At 40.0% G+C, this 20087-nt stretch overlaps 1 protein-coding gene across 3 annotated transcripts in view; it reads right to left on the minus strand.

Annotated features, from left to right (window-relative positions):
* Window positions 1–15956: 15956 nt before the first annotated feature.
* Window positions 15957–20087, minus strand: part of Ccdc15 (coiled-coil domain containing 15) — a 70500-nt gene continuing 66369 nt past the window's right edge. For all 3 annotated transcript variants that reach the window (XM_059267638.1, XM_059267639.1, XM_059267637.1), the window contains one exon: window positions 15957–17625. The gene's annotated coding sequence lies outside the window, so the exon portion shown is untranslated. The remainder of the gene's footprint in view (window positions 17626–20087) is intronic.

A 20087-nucleotide genomic window follows, 5' to 3' on the forward strand; every position in this document is an offset into this window, starting at 1 on the left:
AGGCTTCACTATAACGTATAGACATACCACGGGTATGTCTAGATTTGAGGAATGGCTAGCTGCATACCAAGTAGAAAAGATGAGAAGGTGGGACCCACAGAGTACATTTGCAAAACAACACGCCATAAAAAAGCATGCTATTGAAGAAATGGTAACAGGAAATTCTGTAGAGCTGGCAAGCACATGTGCATGGTGGAAACTTCAGAAGAGATGACTGTTAATTGTAGTGAGGCACTGAAGAGCAGCGAGTGGCCATGGTAACAGCTCAGACTTTATCCTTTGGACAGCAGGTTGTTATGATAACAGGGTTCCATGTTTGAAGCCCCAGCACTTGGGGGACAGAGGCAGGGGCATGAATTCTAGGTTAGCCTGGGCTATATAGACAGTGCCAGAAGAGAGGGAGGGAAGCACTCAGAAAAGTTAACCCTGTTCAGTCAAAGGACTGAGCAAAGAACAGCCCTGCTAATAACTAGCCCACTCCAACCAAGCACCAGACAGAACACTGCAGCCCTCCACTTGTTAGCCAGGACATGGGGAACCCAGACTTCTGCTTACACATGTCTATGACAGATCCTCTTGCCCTGAGGTGCCATCTGAGAACTTCAAATCCGAATCGACTTTTACCTCCTTCCAATGGTAATAATGAGCATTCCACCCCAGCCACCAAAGTACCATTGCATCCTGAGGGGAACAGTTAGAGGGTCCATTCTCCCTCCCATGTGACTGCCAACAGAAGCCTAGTCAGAATTCTCACCCATCCTAACAGTAATGAGGTACTACTGTCCTACAAGGGTGACAGTGAGGACCAAGTAGGAAACCTACACTTTTACCCCTTAGCACCTAGCAAAGTAAGTAAAAAACAAAACACCCAGAACATACTGTCACTTTCCTAGAAAATGTAAGCTTTGAGTTGTTCAAATGGCTTAGCAGATAAGATGCTCGCTGCCAATCGTGACTACTGGAGTCAGTCCCTGGAACCCACATGATGGAAAGAAAAACCTGACTTCGAAAAGTTTTCTTCTGACCTCCACATGTGCATCATGGCACATGAATGCATGCACGTAGACAGTCATTTTTTTTTTTAAGTTTAAAATACACTTACAATATACTTAAGTTTCATTCTTGGGCATGTATACTGATTAAGCGAACATTTCTATCCACACAAAAAACAGTATGTAAATGTCCACAGCAGCTCATCTAAATAGCAAAAAATTACAAATGTCCCTCAATACGTAAATGGTTACAAGGTAGGCAGTAGTGGTGCACACCTTTAATCCCAGCATTCGGGAAACAGAGGTAGGCGAATCTCTGAGTTCGGGACTAGCCTCGTCCAGGGCGGTCAGGGCTACACAGATAAATTCTGTCTTGAAAAAACAAAATAAATGGTTATATCAAAAAGCCACACAGTACATGATTTCATTTATATATTCTGTAGTGAGAAAATAAATTATGAAGAGGAAAAAGATAGTAAAGATGACCTTGTGTTAGGGATGGTGGTGGTGGTGAAGGATGAGTTTACTTTTATAGGGTAACACAAGGGAACTTTGTTACAAGGGAGTCATTTCTTATCTAGATCATGTGGTGCTTATATGGATCAAAACATGATATATTGACACAGAGAACTATGCATACACATTGGCCAAACTTGGTGTAAATTACATAACGGGAAGGCTGCAAGGCTTGGGGATTAAGTGTGGGATTGACTAAATTCCCTGGTTTGAGACCTACATTGTCACAAGTTCTTATTCTCAGGCCCTAATCATTTTTCTAAGCACTTTGACTAAATCTTTCCCCCTAAATCCTAGTAATGAATTGGAATAAGTTCTTCCCAGTTTATAACAACTGGGCTCAAACTATAGAGAGATGGATAGGCATCATCAGAAAAACCAGAAATATGATAGGGCTTCCAAGTTCTTACCAAATCCTTATGTTACACAGAATGAGGGTTTTACAGCAATGTCCTCTGCCACTGACTGTAAAGGGCAAGGGAGCTCCTTTTGCAATGGCTACTGATGACTGCAGACTCACAGCTGAGAATGTCAGACATAGAAGGCTTCTGTGACAATCCCTCTTCTCCCTCCCCCGCAAAAAGAACAGTCTAGACAGGAAGCCATTGAAGAGAACTCTTAAAAATTGTGATAGGGCTGGAGAGATGGCTCAGAGGTTAAGAGCACTGGCTGTTCTTCCAGAGGTCCTGAGTTCAATTCCCAGCAACCACATGGTGGCTCACAACCATCTAGTATGAGATCTGGCTCCCTCTTCTGGCCTGCAGGGATAACATGCAGGCAGAACATTGTATACCTAGTAAATAAATAAATAAATCTTTAAAAAAAAAAAAAAAAAAAATTGTGATAAGGGTCCTAAAGTGCAGCTCATCACAACTGAGGGCTTTTGGCAGGGGTGGGGGTGGGAAGGACTCAGTTACCTTTAAGGGACTGGCCACTGGGAGTTTGACCATGCTCCAATGAGTATATGGGCAACACAAATTGGACTTGGTATTTTTTCTTTCTTCTCTTTTTCTTTTCTTTGAGGGAGGTCACAGGGACAGGGAGGTGGACCTGGGAAGACTGGGAAGTGAGTGTGATCAGGGTGCATTATGTGAAACTTCCAAATAATCAATAAAAGTATTATGTTGGAAAAAAATTAAAACAAAAACATTCAATCCTGGAGCTGGAGAGATGGCTCAATGCTTAAGAGTATACTGCTTTTTTAGAGAATCCAGGTTTGGTTCCCAGTACCCAAATGGGCTCACAATCATCTGTACCTCCAGTTTCAGGCAATCCAACGCCCTCTTCTGGCTTGTGGGAGTACCATGCATGAAAGTGGTATAGACATACATAAAGGCAAAACACTTATCCAAATAAAATAAAAACAAATAAATCTTAAAAACCATTTATAAACAATTATCAAGTAGGGTAGAATGTCCATGTGCTAAGTAGTTAGAATTAGCTGTACTGTGTTGGGAACTTTCTAACTACAAGAGATCAGGTAAGTTTTCACAGAGCACTTTGCCTCAAAGGAAGTAAGTGTTTAAGGCTGAAAAATTCAAAGGGCATTTCACTCAAACAGAGGCCAGTTAATCCTAAGGAACACTCCTGCCAACTGACAAATGCTATTAGAGCGCTCCCAGCTCCCTAACGTCCCAAGGAGAGGCTATCAACCCCATGAGATTTACAAAGGGGCAATACCCAACTTAAACTCATCTTAGTAAGATTTCTAGTCCTATCTACAAAGATAAGGGCTCCTGGCAAACACAGACACATAAAGGAACCTCACAGTTCATTTCCTGCATGTCAAATAAACAGAACTATACCATCTATTATACAATAGCCTGAAAATATTCCCTACCCCTGCTGCCTCAGTGGGCCAGTCTACAGAAATGAAGGGCCCACTGTACTATGCTTCTGGAGCCAAACTAATTCATGAACTATATATAGATGAGCTATTCATCTCTATGTCTCCATTTTGCCAGTGGTCAAGAGGAGGAGGTAGTAGATAAGGGTTTAGAAAATGGGAAACAGAAAATACAGATTTACTGAGCACCAGCTGTCTCCAGCTATCAGCATTAGTCTGTGTCAGAGCACATTCCTTAAACAATGGATTTTCCAGCCCGAGCCATGATGTCAATCTACAAAGGTAATAATAAACACCGTCAGGAACTCCTAACCAGCTCAACTGCTCCTTCCTGTTGTGTTAGCTCTGCTCCGTCATCGTCGTCCCACTCTCCTGACTCCCTTTGCTCTCTGCTGTCAGTCCCTCAGTTCTGCTCCTTGATTGTCTATGTAATCCTCTCCCTGTCTCCGCTGTCTGGTCCCAATGCATCTACGATTCCTGACCCCAGCAGATGGGTGAGAACAACCAGTTATAGCTGCATGGAAAGACTACCTGGCCTCACTCCCTAAAAGACAAGAGCTGTATCAGTCTTTTTTCTTTTACTTTAAAACTTTTTAGGTTTATGTGAATAAATGTTTTGCTGGCATGTATGCATGTGCATGATGTGCGTTCCTGGTGCCTGCAGCAGTCAAGAGAACATTGGAGCCTGGAACAGGAGTTAGAGATGGTTGAGCCACCATGGGCAGCCAGTGCTCTAAACCACTGAGCCATCTCCCCAGCGCCCCCTCTTCCTTTTAAAAGCTGCCTTTTCTTCCAGCCAAAGTCAATTCTTTTAATGTATACAAGGTCCCACTGTATGACAGAAAAAGATGTTCTCATACCTTTATGGCAAAATGTTTTTAATTCCTTAGATAAAACACTGTGCCCACCTGGGAACACAGGGTAGGCTTGGCCACCTTAGGCTGAACCACAACTCAATCTCAGCAATTCAATAAGGTGGGTGGATCTCAGTAGATGAGGGTACCTACAGTGCTGAACCAGGAAGGATTTACAAACAGGCGTCAACTCACCCTCTGATTGAGCAAGAAAGGGCAGGCTGATTTGCAATTTAATTGACACACCCACTAATTTGGCAAACTCTCTTCCCTTAATCTTCCACCTTCAAAAAACTTGGTTTTTGTGCTAAGTAGATTCAGTATAGGATGGAGCAATGAATGAAATTATCAAATGCTTTATCATCATAACCTAGGGACATACAAAATGTCTTCACTTAGGCAGCAATATAAAGGCCATACTGGATGTACTTGTATTCCTATGCTCCATTAGCTCAGTTCCAGTTAAGATATTCAGAAACAGCAAGGGATCAACGTGCTTGCAATGTAGGGAAGAAGGCCTTACCTCTTGAACTGTTAAGGAACAATACCTCCAATGGTTGTGTATGAATATTCACAGATGTATGACAGAGGGTATACGATGGTATTGAGAATGATACTGGAGATAGTAATTCTGCTGTTGGTATAAAATATTTATTTACTGTACTTATCGTGTGCTAGGCACCAAGCTAGCCACTGTACATACGTTATCGTGTTGAAGTCTCAGAATTCTATGAAGTTCTGTTTTTCTCACCTAAAGCTCAGATAGCTTCAATACGTGACTTAAGGTCACTTGGTGGACATATGGTAGGACCAAGATTTGAGACAGGATCACAATCTTAACCACTCCACAAACTATCCCACAGGAGCAGAAACTCTGAAGACAAAGCAAGGAGCTTTAATATCAAAAGACAATTCTGACATGGAGGGAGAAAGGCCTTGAGTATCAATCTACAGTAAACAGAAACAAATCATACCAGAAGGAGGCAGAAAACTCAAACCTGGGTCATTTTATGGGAATACTGGTCCCATTTCTAAAGCAAGCTAGTGGCTTACATTTTAAAAATGAGGAGGTGTTTCTAGATTAAAACATTTAGAGATTTACATGCCCTTTGACACCAAAGGACAGATTTTCATTTTCTAGCGATTCTATTCAGATTGAAGATAGTAAATAATTTTTAACATCTTTGAATTGAATGGCATGAACATTTTATCCCCACTTAACCCAAAGATTTCAAAGCTGCTTTTACTTTAACTACCATTTTGTCCTTTCTATCATTTCTACCCTAATGTTCTCTATGGTTTTTCATCCTTGATTTCTCAATTTTTATAGGGCTGGGAATACAGATATAGTTCATAAACCAGGCGACAAGGTGCCTCTCTGATTACTCATTGTGTGAGCTATTTTAGGAAGCCTTCATACTGACCCAGTCACTAGCCTGAACCTAATTTCTATTTAGTCTGTGACCTCTGGGTTCTAGTAACCATTTCAAAATGCCTGTGTCAGAAGTTCCAAAACTGTGGGATAGCACTTTCTCCCTCAAGTCTCTATAGATGAGAGAAGGGGTAAAGAGAAACTTATATTAACCATTTCAGGCTTAAGACTTCAAAAAAAACCTCAAACACAAAATAAAGTGGAGAGCAATGTTTCTCACAAACCTGCCACCAGGACCCAATATTATCAAGCTTTGTTAACACTTACTGAATCATTGTTTTTATCCTATTTTGTTGAATTAGGATGAATCTCAAGACATAATTTCATTTCACTTGTATCGACCTCAGTATCCATGTCCATATAGATCTTTTCTTTTGGGGTTTGTGGTACTGAGGACTGAACCCAGGGCCTTGGGCATGCTTAGGCAGTTACTCAGGACCTATCACCACCTCTCACAAAATGAGTAACTAAGACTCTACAAGTTCTTAAATGCTTCCAACTTACCTTTTTCAGAGTTTCTCCCCTCAGTATCCAAACAAAGTTCCCATGTTCTATTTGGTGGTCATCTTTATAAATCTTTAAATCCAGGATGTAAGGCATTAGCTTGCTTTTCCTAGAGAATGACCTAGGTTCTTGGTATCTACTTCTTCGTGGTGCAGCTTGTTCCTATTTACTTGAGTACTCAAGGCTTTTCTTTTTACACAATATTAGCATCCAGATCAGAAAATGACAAGTGACCATATCTCACACATAAGTAAGTACTGTTCTGAAGTAAAAGTCTATTATATACACAGCATCTGTTGTGTGCAATAAATTAACTTTTTTGAGACAAGGTCTCACTCTGTAGACCAGGCTTGTCTTGAACTCAGGGATCTGTCTGCCTGTGCCTTCTGTGCTGTGATTAAAGGTGTAATGTAGCTTTTCCTCATCTAGAATGAGTCTTAGTTAGATGCCATCCTTGAGTTTTCCGCCAGAACCTGGATTTTAAAAAAAGACTTAAAGACTGATACAACCTTTTCCTTTTTTTTTTTGTTTTTTTGTTTTTGTTTTTTTGTTTTTTTGTTTTTTCCAAGACAGGGTTTCTCTGTGTAACAGCTCTGGCTGTCCCAGAACTCGCTTTGTAGACCAGGCTGGTCTCAAACTCACAGAGATCCGCCTGCCTCTGCCTCCCAAGTGCTGGGATTACAGGCATGCACCACCACCACCCAGCTTTCCTTTTTCTTTTTGCAAAAATATTTTATGGAAGGCATTGTTCTGTTTCAGTTTGCTTCTCATTTTGTGATGCTAGAAGGGTTAGAGGATTCAGAAAATGGATGACCTTGTCCAATAGGTTGGTCCACAAGTGAGTGTTACAGATATTGGAGCCTGCAGGGAGACATATGGCCAAAATTTCAGGGCCATGAAGTGATAACTCCTATTGCAACACCAAGTGCCTTAATTTTTAGAATCAATTTGGTGTGTTTGATGTAGTATATCCCTTTAAGAGCAATACTTAAGAGCAAGATAAGATGGATCATTCATTTCTAAAGCAACAAATTTAAATTTTTCACCCAAAAGAAAGAACCAGATACATTTTTTTTTTTTTTTTTTTTTTTTTGGTTTTTTTGAGACAGGGTTTCTCTGTGTAGCTTTGTGCCTTTCCTGGAACTCACTTGGTAGCTTAGGCTGGCCTCGAACTCACAGAGATCCGCCTGGCTCTGCCTCCCAAGTGCTAGGATTAAAGGCGTGCGCCACCACCGCCCGGCTTATATTCCCAAATCTCTTAACCTCTCAAGTATTTGTCTGAGAAACCTGAAAATACCTAAAATTAGACACAAAGTGATCACTGCATGTGAACGATAAACTAGAAGAAATAGTTTGCTTCTAAAAATGGAATATAAATAAGCAAATACAGAAAAGTAACACCTGCTGTCTCCTTTTTGCTAACTTGAGTGGTTAAAAGACAGAAGCAGTTTCTAGTCTCTGCTTGCAGTGGGTGGTCAATAAAGTTGTTCACAATCCTATTCCTGCTCACCATAAAAGGTCTAAAAAGGTAAGGGTGAGGCCTGGATAATTAAGTAATAACTGCAGCAATACAAGGGAAAGAACATAGACATTTCCTAAACCGAAGCATCTGGAACAAGCTCACTCAGGTTGGACTGGCTAGGAAAATGTGTCACACATACTTTTGACGGTTGTTATCACAAGCAAACAGGTACAGACATCCCCTGTTAGCACACAATCCTAAACTTGCCTCTACCAGAGTTCCAGCTCTTGGCATGGTTGCTGGCAGATAATGAAGGCCATCTCTGGGTCCGAGCTGAAGCTAAGCTCTCACAGCTTGTGCCCCTCTGGCTGAATTCATGCCTTTACCCTAAGAGCTTCTATTCTGCCTTCCTGATCCACTCGGATACAATCAGTGGGCAGCACAGAGACCTTGTTGCACCCTTATCTTTGACAAGTCAGACCTACCAGTAGTCTACACTCAGTAAGAAGAGCAAATGAACTACAAAATGTAAGAGTTCGGTCAAAAGTAAAAACATAACACATGCATACTGTATTAGAGCTACGCTGGAATCATGTTGTATACTCCTCTTATTTTGTTGAGAATAACTGTCCAGAAAGATTAATTTATTTACCCTAAATTACAGCAGTAACAAGGGAATGTGAAGCAAGGCACAATGAGTCCTAATGACTTTTCTGAGGAAATAGTACATTAGGTAAAACTATTAATCATGAAGAATTATCTTTAATAAATTCCAACTGTCTTTGTTCTGGTCAGACTATGTCTACAGAGAGAGGACAGGGAAAGCCATAGAAAAGGCCTCACTATGATCACATTCAACTATGGAAACCCCAATGTACTGACTACTGGGCAAGGGGATTATATTATCCTTAAGGGTCCAGAGGTAGGCAGCTCTGCTATGCAGACCCAGAGTCCAGATGCTTGTAGGACCTGAGCTGTGTTTAAATCGTTACTTAAAACACTTATACTTAAGTATTAGCTCCATTTATGCACAGCTGAACGTTTGCAATTATTCTGTGTTGAGCATTCTACTGAAAACAATGAAACTGAACAAAGAAACAAAAGGGACAAGTTGTTCAGTTATTTAATAAATATTGACAGAACTCCCATTAAGTATCAGGCACAGCTATAACATTGGAGATATATAATAGAGCTTAACAAATACAAACAGCTGGGTGGTGGTGGTGCATGCCTTTAACCCTAGCACTCAGGAGGCAGAGGTAGGCGGATCTGTGAGGCCAGCCTGGTCTACAAAGTGAGTTCCAGGACAGCTAGGACTGTTATACAGAAAAACCCTGTCTCAAAACACCAAAAAACAAACAACAAAAACAAAACAAACAAGACCCTCACTAACAACAAAACAAAAAACAAACAAAAGTTCCTTTAAGAAGTATATAATCTGATGGAAAGATAAAAATAAATAGTATGTCACACAGCTCTAAGTACCATGAAAGAAACATTTAAAAAAAGAATATGGAGCACTTGTGCAATGGGTGGGTGAGAGGGAGGGCACTTTAAACAGCTCATTAGGGAGGCTTTGTGATAAACTACATTTCAACAAAGATGAAGGTGGAAAGCCGAATATTATCAAATGAAGAAGGTCCGGGGCAGCAGATCAAAAGGCCTTGAAGCAAAAGTATCCTTGGAATGCCCAAGAAAGAACAAAGTCAGTGTGGCTGAGCAGAGAGAGTGAAAGCAGGGAGAAAAGAGGCAGAAGTCTCAGATATAACTGGGATCACATTCTGTAGGTCTTGCATGACACTGTAAGGACTCCAAGTCTTTTCTGAGTAAAATCAGTAGACAAAGGAGTGGCATGAGTAACCTTGCTAATTTTGAATGGCCTGCTCTGTCTATTGGGTTAGGAACACTGTATGAGCTGCATACATACAGAAGCAAGAAAACCAAGGAGGAGGAGACTGTAGTAACTCAGGTGAAACACAATGATGACTTGGACCAGCATTACTATAATGGGACAAGCACTGCAAAACAGTTGTACTCTGAGTATATTTTAAGGGTAAAACCAATAAAGACCATATATAGCTTACATAAGAAAGAGTGGACAGTGTCTCCATAATTTTTGATGAAAATAAATTAGACAGAGATGGCATTTACTGAGATGGGTAAGAGTGCAGTAAGGAACATTTATTGTTAATTTGCTTAAAATGGATTGGTGTGTGCGTGTGTGTGTGTGTGTGTGTGTGTGTGTGTGTGTGTGTGTGTCTTTTAGGAGGTGGAGGGAAAGAATGGCTTTAGATGTGCTACATTTAGAGCTAAGTGTAGTAGTGCACACCTGTAATGCTAGCACTTGAGAGGTGGAGGCAGGAAGATCAGAAATTCAAGGTCATTCTTGGCTAGAGAGTTTAAGGCCAGCATATATTACAAAATACCTGTCTCCAAGAAAACAAAATAGGGAGCACACTTAGAAAAGTAACAACTAATCCACAAGAAAGAAAGTTTGGAACACATCAAGCAGTGGAAATAAGGAGAACTACAGATAAATTCTGAAGGTATCAGAGTTTGGCATCATTTATTAATGGAGGGATAAAGGATGAGAGAAAGGAGAGAGGAGTCAACTATTTTTACAAGGTTTGGGGCAGAACTGTCACTAACTGATAGTGGGTAGAGTATAAAAAGAACAAATCTTTGGGAAACCAGCCATATAGAAATGTCACTGTGCAGCCAAATTTATAAATCTGGAGTTTAGAAATGAGGTCAGGAGCCAGGGAAATAAACTTCAAGTTCTCCATATGTAGATGACATTTAAAGTCACAGGACTAGAAGAAAGCTCAAAGGAGCAAGAGGAAGCAAAGATAAGAAAGAAGGCAAGGACTGAATCCTGGGATGCCCCAATATAAACACGGGAGGAGATGGATGTAAAAATGAAAGACACTAAGACCCAACAGCCAGTTGAAAAGGCGCTTAAAAAAAAAGATGGATCAATTCTATTAAATTCAGTTGATACTTAGGATGAAGTTTGAAAATGACCATTGGATTTAGCAATGTAGAAGCCACTGGTGACTTTGAAAAGAATTTCTTTTTGGAGACAGCCTTGCTAGGTAGCCCAGGCTGGCCTGGAACACACGGTCCACCTGCCAGAGCCTCCCTAGTGCTTGGATAACAAGCATGCACCACCACACCCATTTGAAGAAAATTTTCACTAGAGTGGTAAAGGCAAATTACTAACGTGTAAGCAAGCCAGAGCATGAGAAGGAGAGTAGGCACAGGGAACTCAGCATTTGTTTGAAATGGAAGCAAACAAGTTCAGTAGTAACTGAAGGAGTATGTCAGGTAAGCCAAGTTGTCTTTTAGGTGGCTGGTTGTTTTGTTTTTTTAAGACAGGGTTTATTAAAAGTGTGTGCTACTGCCAGCCAGCAAATTGAATGGTTTTTAATATGGAACAAATTATAGCAGGTTTGTGTACCAATATTTTAATGGTTAGAAAAATTTCTTTGTTTTGTTTTTTGAGACAGGGTTTCTCTGTGTAGCCCTGGCTGTCCTGGAACTCATTCTGTAGACCAGGCTGGCCTCAAACTCTTGAGATCCACCTGCCTCTGCCTCTCGAGTACTGGGATTAATGGTGGATGCCACCTCAAGAGAAGTACTAAGGCAACCTGTCTTTGAGGAGACAGGAGGGGACACACTTTAGCCATAGAATGTGACAGGAGAAGATGGGAAGACAGACAGTCCCTCCACAGTAGCAGGATTAAATAGGTACAAGCAGGTGTGCAGATATGATGGGAGCTTGTCAAGTTTCCCTTTGGTCTATCTTTTCAGGATACAGAAAGCCTTGTCATCAAATAATAGTGATGACGAAATACCTACCCAAGCAGTACTCATTCTCTTACTTAAAAAAAAAAATCATTTTTATTTTTATGTACATGGGTGTTTCATCTGCGTTTATGTTTGTGCAGCATGTGCATGTAGTGCCTGGGCCTGAAAAGGGCATGAGATCACTGGTCCTGGAGACAGATGATTATGAGCTGCCATGTGGGTGCTAGGAATTTAACCCAGCCCCTTTGGAAAACCAGCCAGTGTTCTTAATCACTGAGCCATCTCTTCAGTTCCCAGTGTTCATTCTTAGTCCTTTTTTCCAATTTAAATACTTGCCATCTACCCTACTTATATCCATTTACTTACTCACTCATTCTGTACTGTGATTAAACTCCCAGTCTTAAATACGCTAAGCAAACCTCTGAGGTACATTACCCAGCCACACCCTAACTTTAAATTCTGGGCCCAAATTTAGTTTGGTTTTCCTCACCCTAAAGCCCTATTCCTGCTCCACAAACCAAAATCCATCTCTTTATGATCATTTTTAAACTTTCAGCCTCTTCTTCTTTAAAGATCTCTGCTATCTAGAAAGGTAATTAAAATTTGCCCTGTAAATTCCGATTTAACAATTGTCTTGATGGGCAGTGGTGGTGCACGCCTTTAATCCCAGCACTCGGGAGGCAGAGGCAGGCGGATCTTTGTGAGTTCGAGGCCAGCCTGGTCTACAGAGTGAGATCCAGGAAAGGCGCAAAGCTACACAGAGAAACCCTGCCTCAAAAAAAAAAAAAAAGTGATACAGGAGGACACTTCATACCCTGTTCTAGCCTCTGCACACACACAGGTACACACATGTGCATATACACTCTTACACACACATACAAATAGATAATAAATGAATCCTTCAAAAAATACTTATTTCTAAAAAAAAAAAAATTGTTTTAGTTAGGGTTTCTATTGCAGTGATGAAACACCATGACCAAAAGCAAGGAAGGAAAGGGTTTATTTGGATTACACTTCCACATCACAGTTTATCATCAAAGGAAGTGAGGACAGGAACTCAGGCAGTGCATGAACCTGGAGGCAGGAGCTGATGCAGAGGCCATGGATGAGTAGTGTTTACTGGGTTGCTCCTCATGGCTTGCTCAGTCTGCTTTCTTTTTTTTTTTTTTTTTTTTTTGGTTTTTCGAGACAGGGTTTCTCTGTGTAGCTTTGCGCCTTTCCTGGAACTCGCTTTGGAGACCAGGCTGGCCTCGAACTCACAGAGATCCGCCTGGCTCTGCCTCCCGAGTGCTGGGATTAAAGGCGTGCGCCACCACCGCCCGGCTTCAGTCTGCTTTCTTATAGAATTCAGGACCACCAGTACAGGGATGGCCCTATCCACAATGGGCTGGGCCCTCCTCTATCAATCACTAATTAAGAAAATGTCCCACAGGTTTGCCTACAGCCAGATCTTATGAAGACATTTTCTCGACTGAAGCTCCCTGCTCTTTGGCAACTCCAGCTTGTATCAAGTTGACACAAAACTAGCCAGAACAACAGTCCTGCAAAATTTGGAACAAAACAAGAACCTTAGATTCCATATTTTCCCCCAAAGCACATTTATCACTTCAAATAGAATTCACCACACTGTCACCATGTGTGACAGGTTAGAGACTCGGGCTTCTTTGATACATTCTACTTCTCTCAGAGTTCTGTAACTCCACAAAGATAAAGCCATTGGCCACTTTTAACATATGACCAAATTGCAATGCAAGAACATTCACATTAATGGCAGTTTGAATGAGAATGGCCCCCATAGGCTCATAGAGTTGAATGCTTGGTCACCAGGGAGTGGCACTATTAGGAGGTATGGCCTTGTTGGAAATAAGTGTGGCCTTATTGGAAGAAGTGTGCCACTGGGGTTGGGCTTTCAAATACTAAAGCCAGGCCCAGTGGCTCTCTCTTCCTGCTGCCTGAGAATCCAGATGTAGAACTCTCAGCTACCACTCCAGCATCATGTCTGCCTGTGTGCCACCATGTTCCGCACCGAGACAATAACGGACTAAATCTCTGAAGCTATAAGCCAGCCCCAATTAAATGTTTTCCTTTATAAGAGCTGCTGTAGTCATGGTGTCTTCACAGCAATAGAACACTGACTAAGACATCAATCTTGAAACTATAATGATCTCCAATGCCCAATTTTATCATCATTCTACTAACTTGAGGTCAGACAAACCAAGTCACCTGTTTCAGAAAACTAAACTTAAACAAAAATTTTGTGTGAGGACCAAAGAAACAGAAGTCAATACAACTTCTCATAGGAAAACAAAGTTGTGTTAACACAAGAAAATCAATTAAAAAAAATTTTAAGGCAAGAGCATAAGTTTGAAGCCAATGTAGGCCACATGGCAAGGCCTTGGCCCAAAATACCAAAAAGAAGAAGAGAAACAAAAAACAAAAAACAAACAACATATAATAATCACAGATGCAGAAAAAGCAGCAGGGAAAACCCAACAATTCCAGGCTAACAACACTCAATAAGCTAGTAATAAAAGAGAACTTCATCAAACCTGATAAACATCATAAAGACTAAAAACTCTTTGTTCTTAAAGTAAGAAACAAGACAAGGATGTCTACTTTGCCATTTCTGCACAATTTTGTGCAGGATGTTCTAACCATTTCAATTAGACAAGAAAAAGAAACAAATGGCTGAATTGGAAAGAAGTAAGATTCTATTTCACCATGCCAAGATCCAACATATAAAACATTCTGGGCTAGGACTGGAGAGATAGCTTAGATTATAAAAGTGCTTGGAGAACTAGCCTAACAATCTGAGTTATATCCTTGGATCGTCACTCTCTCTCTTAAACACACTCCACAAACTGGGCTGGGGATGTAGCACAGTTGCTAGTGCTTGCTCAGCACTTGAACAGCCCTGGGTTCGATCCCCAGCACTTCACAACCTGGGTGTGGCGGTACATGCCTACATTTTCAGCACCTGGAATAGAGATAGGAGAGGACCACAGGAGTTCAAGGTCATTTCTGATTACACACCAGGTTTGAGACCAGCCTGAGTTCCACAAGACCCTGTCTCAAAGGGGGGAAAGGAAAGACAAGGCAATTTCATTTACAATAACATCAAATTTAAATCTATGTACAGTAAATGTAAATGTAAAGCACAGCCAAGCAAACAAACATAGAAAGACACACATATGAGATCTCATCCCATATTCTGCGGGTCAGATGGCAATAGTTCTCAAATTAACCAACAATCTAGTATGTTCCCTATCAGAATTCAGCTGCTCTTTTGTGTTTCCTGTTTTGTTTTTTGGTAGGAAAGTGACCTTAAAAACTCATATGAAAGTTCGTGGACTCAGAAGAGTAAATTATCTCTAAAAAGAACAAAGATGAAAGACTCACACTTGACAACTTCAAAGCTTATCACAAAGTTACAGTATCCCAGAAACATTGTATGTAAGGACAGACACATAGATGAATGGAACAGAGCTGAGATTTCACAAGTAAAATGACATTTCCAGTCAATTCTACACATCAAATGGTAGTCTTTAACGAGTGGTAGTCGGTGACTAGTATCCACATGTAAAAGAATGAAGTTTGACACACATCAGCTCAAACTGGATAGTAACTCTAAATAAAAAACCAACATTTTAAGACTCATAACATATAAGATAAATACTTGTGGCCTTCGATTAGATAATGGCTTTTCAGACTATAGCAAAAGCACAAACCACAAAAGTATATAAATATTAGATTTCACCAAATTTAAGTCTATGCTTCAAGCTTCAGAAATTGTTAAGAAAGTGAAAAGAAGCAAGGCATGGTGGTACATGCCTTTAATCCCAGCACTTGGGAGGCAGAGGCAGGCAGATTGAATTCAAGGCCACTCTGGACTACAGAGTTGAGTTCCAGAACAGTCAGGGCTACATAGTAACAACTGTCTCAAAAATCTCTCTCTCTTCTCTCTCTCTCTCTCTCTCTCTCTCTCTCTCTCTCTCTCTCTCTCTCTCTCTCTCTCTCTCTCTCTCACACACACACACACACACACACACACACACACACACAAAGAGAAAAGATAATTCCCAGAATGGGAAAAAATACAAATGATACAGCTGATAAAGCACCCACCATGTAGGATACATTAGAAGCTCTTCTAATTCTGTAATAAAAAGACAACTCAATTATGAAGCTGGCAAAATATCCTACAAACATCTTCATAAGACAGACCCAAATGGCTAACAGGCACATGAAAAGAATGACCAATATCAACTGCTATGAGGAAATTAAAACCACAGGGAAATACCACATCGCAGCCACCCATTGAAGAGACAGTGTTGGTGAAGAACACTGAACCTTTACACATTTTGGGGACGAAAATTAGTACAGCTACTTTGGAAAACAATTTGTAGTTTCTCAAAAGGTTAAGCACAAAGCTACCATGTGACTAAGGAATTTTACTCCTAGGTATACACCAAAAGAAATGAAAACATATACCTACAGAATCCTAAGAACAATTGCTCATAGCAGAAAAAAAGTCTATCAGTTGATGAATGAATAAATATGGTTTTATTATTACTATTACTATCAATACTATTCAACAATAAAAAGTAGCAAAGTGTTAATGAAGCTAACAACTCAGGTGAGTCTTGCCATCAAGCTAGCTGAAAAGGTTCAGTCATGAAAGAGTTCATATTATATATTCCATTTATAAGAGAAGTGACAGGCTAATTTACAGATAGAATAGATTAATGGTTACCTAGGTTGGAAAGGGATTTTTGGAGTGGGAAGACTCGAGAGTGACTGCCATTATGCATCCCTTGTATTTTACTGTTAACATTTTTAATTAGTAACCATCATGTAGAGTTGGCTGTCATAGAAGCAGTTAGTGCGAGACCAGGAAGCCTTGAATTATGCTCTGTCCTTCCTAGAGAGCAATATATCAGGATGGCTAAAGGTGACCCCAAGAGACCAAAGGACTTATGTCTGCTTATGCCCTCTTTGTGTAGACAGGCAGAGAAGACCACAGAAGAAAAGCCAGATGTCCTTCTCAGTATTGCAAGATTTCCTAAGTACTCTGAGAAATGGAGACAATGCTGGGCAGGGAAATTTAAAACTGATAAAATGGCAAAGTTGGACAAAACATGCTACATTTGGGAAATGAAGGACTGTGGGCCAGCTTGCAGGAGGCCTGAAGAAAAGGGCACTACTGCTGTCCACAGACCACTGTCTGCATTCTTCTTGTTTTGTTCAGAATTCTGACCCAAGATCAAATCTAAAAATCCTGGAATCTCCATTGTAGATGTTGTTAAGAAACAAAACAAAGTAACAGTTGAGTGAGATGTTGAACAGCTTAAGTAGCAGAGAAAAGCTGCCGAGCATCAGTAAGGTGGTGAAGCAGAGGGACAAATATGAGAAGGATGTCATAAGCACAAGTCAAAGGGAAGGAAAGTCTCATGGTAAAAAGGGTCTCACTGAATTTTTTCACAAAAAGGTGGAAGAAGATGAGGAGCAGCAGCAGAAGGAAGGAGGAAAAACTACTTTATTTGGCTTTTTTTGAGACAGTTTCATGTAGCCCAGTTGGCCTCAAACTCCTGATCCCCCTGCATCAGCCTCCCAACAGTACTGGGATTACAGGCATGTACCACCATTCTCAGCTAAAAGTGTTTATGTGTCTCCTTACAAATACCATGGAGAGGGGAGTGCTATGATCCACACATCGTATCTGAGCTGTATCTACTCTCCTCATCGGGTTTAATTTACATCTGACCACAGTCACCCCACAGCTTCTCAAAGCCTCTGGTTTACTTGAAGTGGACACATGTATCTGGAGCTCCTGTAACTGTACAAAATTGTACATGTTTCCAAACATTTTAAAATGAAAAGGTACTCTTGTGTTCTCCTTACTCTGCAATTTGCTTTTGGTATGATAGGGCATTTGAAGATGTTTCTGACATTTTGTTTTCAGTTTGTGAGGTGATATTAGCATGGTTATTGGCTGAAAACCCTGAGTTGAAAACTGTACATATCTGTAATCTGTAAAGTAAATAAAAACAAACTCTTGATGCTCCTTGCTTGGCATGGGGAAGATGCCTTTTGGAAGGGCTGTAGTTCAACGTATGCACTGTGAGGCTAGGACATTGTGATGGCTCCCAACAGCTTCAGGTCGTCTTGTGGTTTTCTATGTGCCATAGCATTCTGTTGACATTCTTTAGCTGTAAACGAGAGAAGCTAGCATGAGAAGTGTTTGGGTTTTTAAGTTATGTGCAATAGATATACATTAGTTTTTAGACAAACTACAGAATTCTTCATTGTCAGCAAAAAACCCCACCAAATTAATGCAAGTGCAAGAGCCCTCTGTACCCAAGCACAATGTTTGTATGTTTAGAACACTGCAGTGTTTTTGAAGCTAAAAAAAAATTACATATTAAAAACGTCAAATCAACTAGGGGCTGGAGAAATGGCTCAGTGGTTGAGAACATACTGTTCTTGCAGAGCACCTGAGTTCAATTACCAGTACCCACAACAGACAGCTCACAACTGCCTGTAACTCCAGCTCCAAGTGATTTGATACCCCTCTGACCTACCTCCTGACAAGTAATAATTATAATAAAAAAATAATAAAATGGTTTTAAAAAGATTTTTAAGAACTCACATAAACTTTAGCATTGTAAATATTTTAAGCATATAGTTCAGCAGTTAAGTATATTCAGACTTTGTGAAAGAGATTTCTAGGGCATTTTCATCCAGCAAAACTAAAACTCTGTACCATTAAATGACAATGCCTCATGTCCTCTCAACTCCAGCTTCCAGAAGGTACTATTTTACTCTTTCTGAAAATCTGACTACTTTCTGGAGCACACATGAACAGCATTGTAATACTTGTCTTTGGTGACTGCTTTACTTTATTTAGAATAGTGTCACCACATGTGACAGGAATCCTTTTTGAAGCCTGAAAGCCCTCTGCTACAAGTGTACATACACTTTTAATTGCTTCATTCATCCATGGACACACAGGCTGTTCTGAGTAATGTTGTTACAGATAAAGTGTGCAAGCCTCCGTTTCAGATCTTCCTTCTAATTCTTTCACATATAAACCCAGAAGCAGAACTGCTAGATCATGGAGTCTTGTTTAGTAAGGGTTGTGAATGTACTAAAAGCCGCTGAATGTGTATTTTAAACACAGGCAAATCATATCTAAATAGAACTGTTAAAATATACTTCTTTAAGACTAAATAAAATATATACTTACTTCAAGGACTCTGACTGAGCTGGATAATTAACCAATGTAGTTAAATAACTTGTCAATCTTCTCATTCATGTACTTGGATTCTTTTTCAACAGCCTGGCTAGAAGTGTAGGCCTTTATTTTGTTTTGTGACATAGCCTAAGTGCTGGGTTTTTTTTTAAATTAATTTATTTATTTTTAATTCATGTGCATTGGTGTTTTGCTGCATGTAGGTCTGTGTGAAAGTGTTAGATTCCCTGGAATATGAGTTACAGACAGTTGTGAGCTGCCATGTGGGTGCTGGGAATTGAACCTGGGTCCTCTGGAAGGGCAGCCAATGTTTTTAACCACTGAGCCATCTCTCCAGCCTACTAAGGGCTGTTTTTAATCATTTAAAATTTTTCATCAAGAAACAATGTGAAGAAAATAACAAATTCATAATAACTATGGCAATATTTATTTCATTTGTTCCAGGTATGTCATTCAGCAGATTTTTTTTTTTTTTTAAAGATAGAAAAATGAAGCAGAACTTTATTCCTTTGACCTCATATATACCTTTTGAAATTTATTCATCAGCACTCAGGGGGCAGAGGCAGAAGGATCTCTGAGTTCAAGAACAGCCTGGTCTACAGAGGGAGTTCCAGGATAGCAAGGGCTCTCTATACAAAGAAACCTTGTCTCAAAAAAGAAAAAAAAAAAAAAAAAAAAAAAAAGAAAGAAAGAAAGAAAAAAGAAAAGAAAGAAAGAAAAAGAAAACAGAATTTAATCATAAATATTTCACATAAAAGATATTGAAAAGTTACAGTTTGACTTTTTGGCATTTGTAAATATTATAGAATAATAATAGTCAAGGCTAGAGAGATGGCTCAGCAGGTACAAACATGAGCTGTTCTTCCACAGGACCCAAGTCCAATATTCCCTGCACCCACATGGTACTCACAGCCATCTCTAACTCCAGTCTCTGGGGGATCTGATGCTTTTTCTGGTCTCCAAGGGCAATGTACACACACGGTGCACAGACATACATTCAGGCAAACGCTCATATTCATAAAATAAAAAAAAAAACTCAAAACAATTTAGAATAAAAATAAAATTAAAAAATCCTATCTCCAATGTCACTGACCAAGAAAAGAGGCAATAATTTAAAAAGTAAAAGAAACAGGAGGAAAAGGAAATGTTAAGGACACCAAATGAAAATTCTTCTCATCTCTAATTATTACACAAAACTAGAAGAGCCGATGGCAATCCAGATGATGGCCATTAGTGCTCAGCAGCCCATTCCTTTTCTGCTTCATCCAGACACTTTGAATACTGTCAAGATTCAAAAGCATGATTTTAGGATGATAGTAAGATAACCTAAAGAGTTCCTCTAATTAGACAAAGAAAGAGAAAGCTAAAAGGACACGTTTTTAAAAGCCAGAAGGAATTGAAGAAACTTTACTTTTCTAA

This window comes from Peromyscus eremicus, chromosome 7 (assembly GCF_949786415.1).
Source record: "Peromyscus eremicus chromosome 7, PerEre_H2_v1, whole genome shotgun sequence".
Classification (NCBI taxonomy): Eukaryota; Metazoa; Chordata; class Mammalia; order Rodentia; family Cricetidae; genus Peromyscus; species Peromyscus eremicus.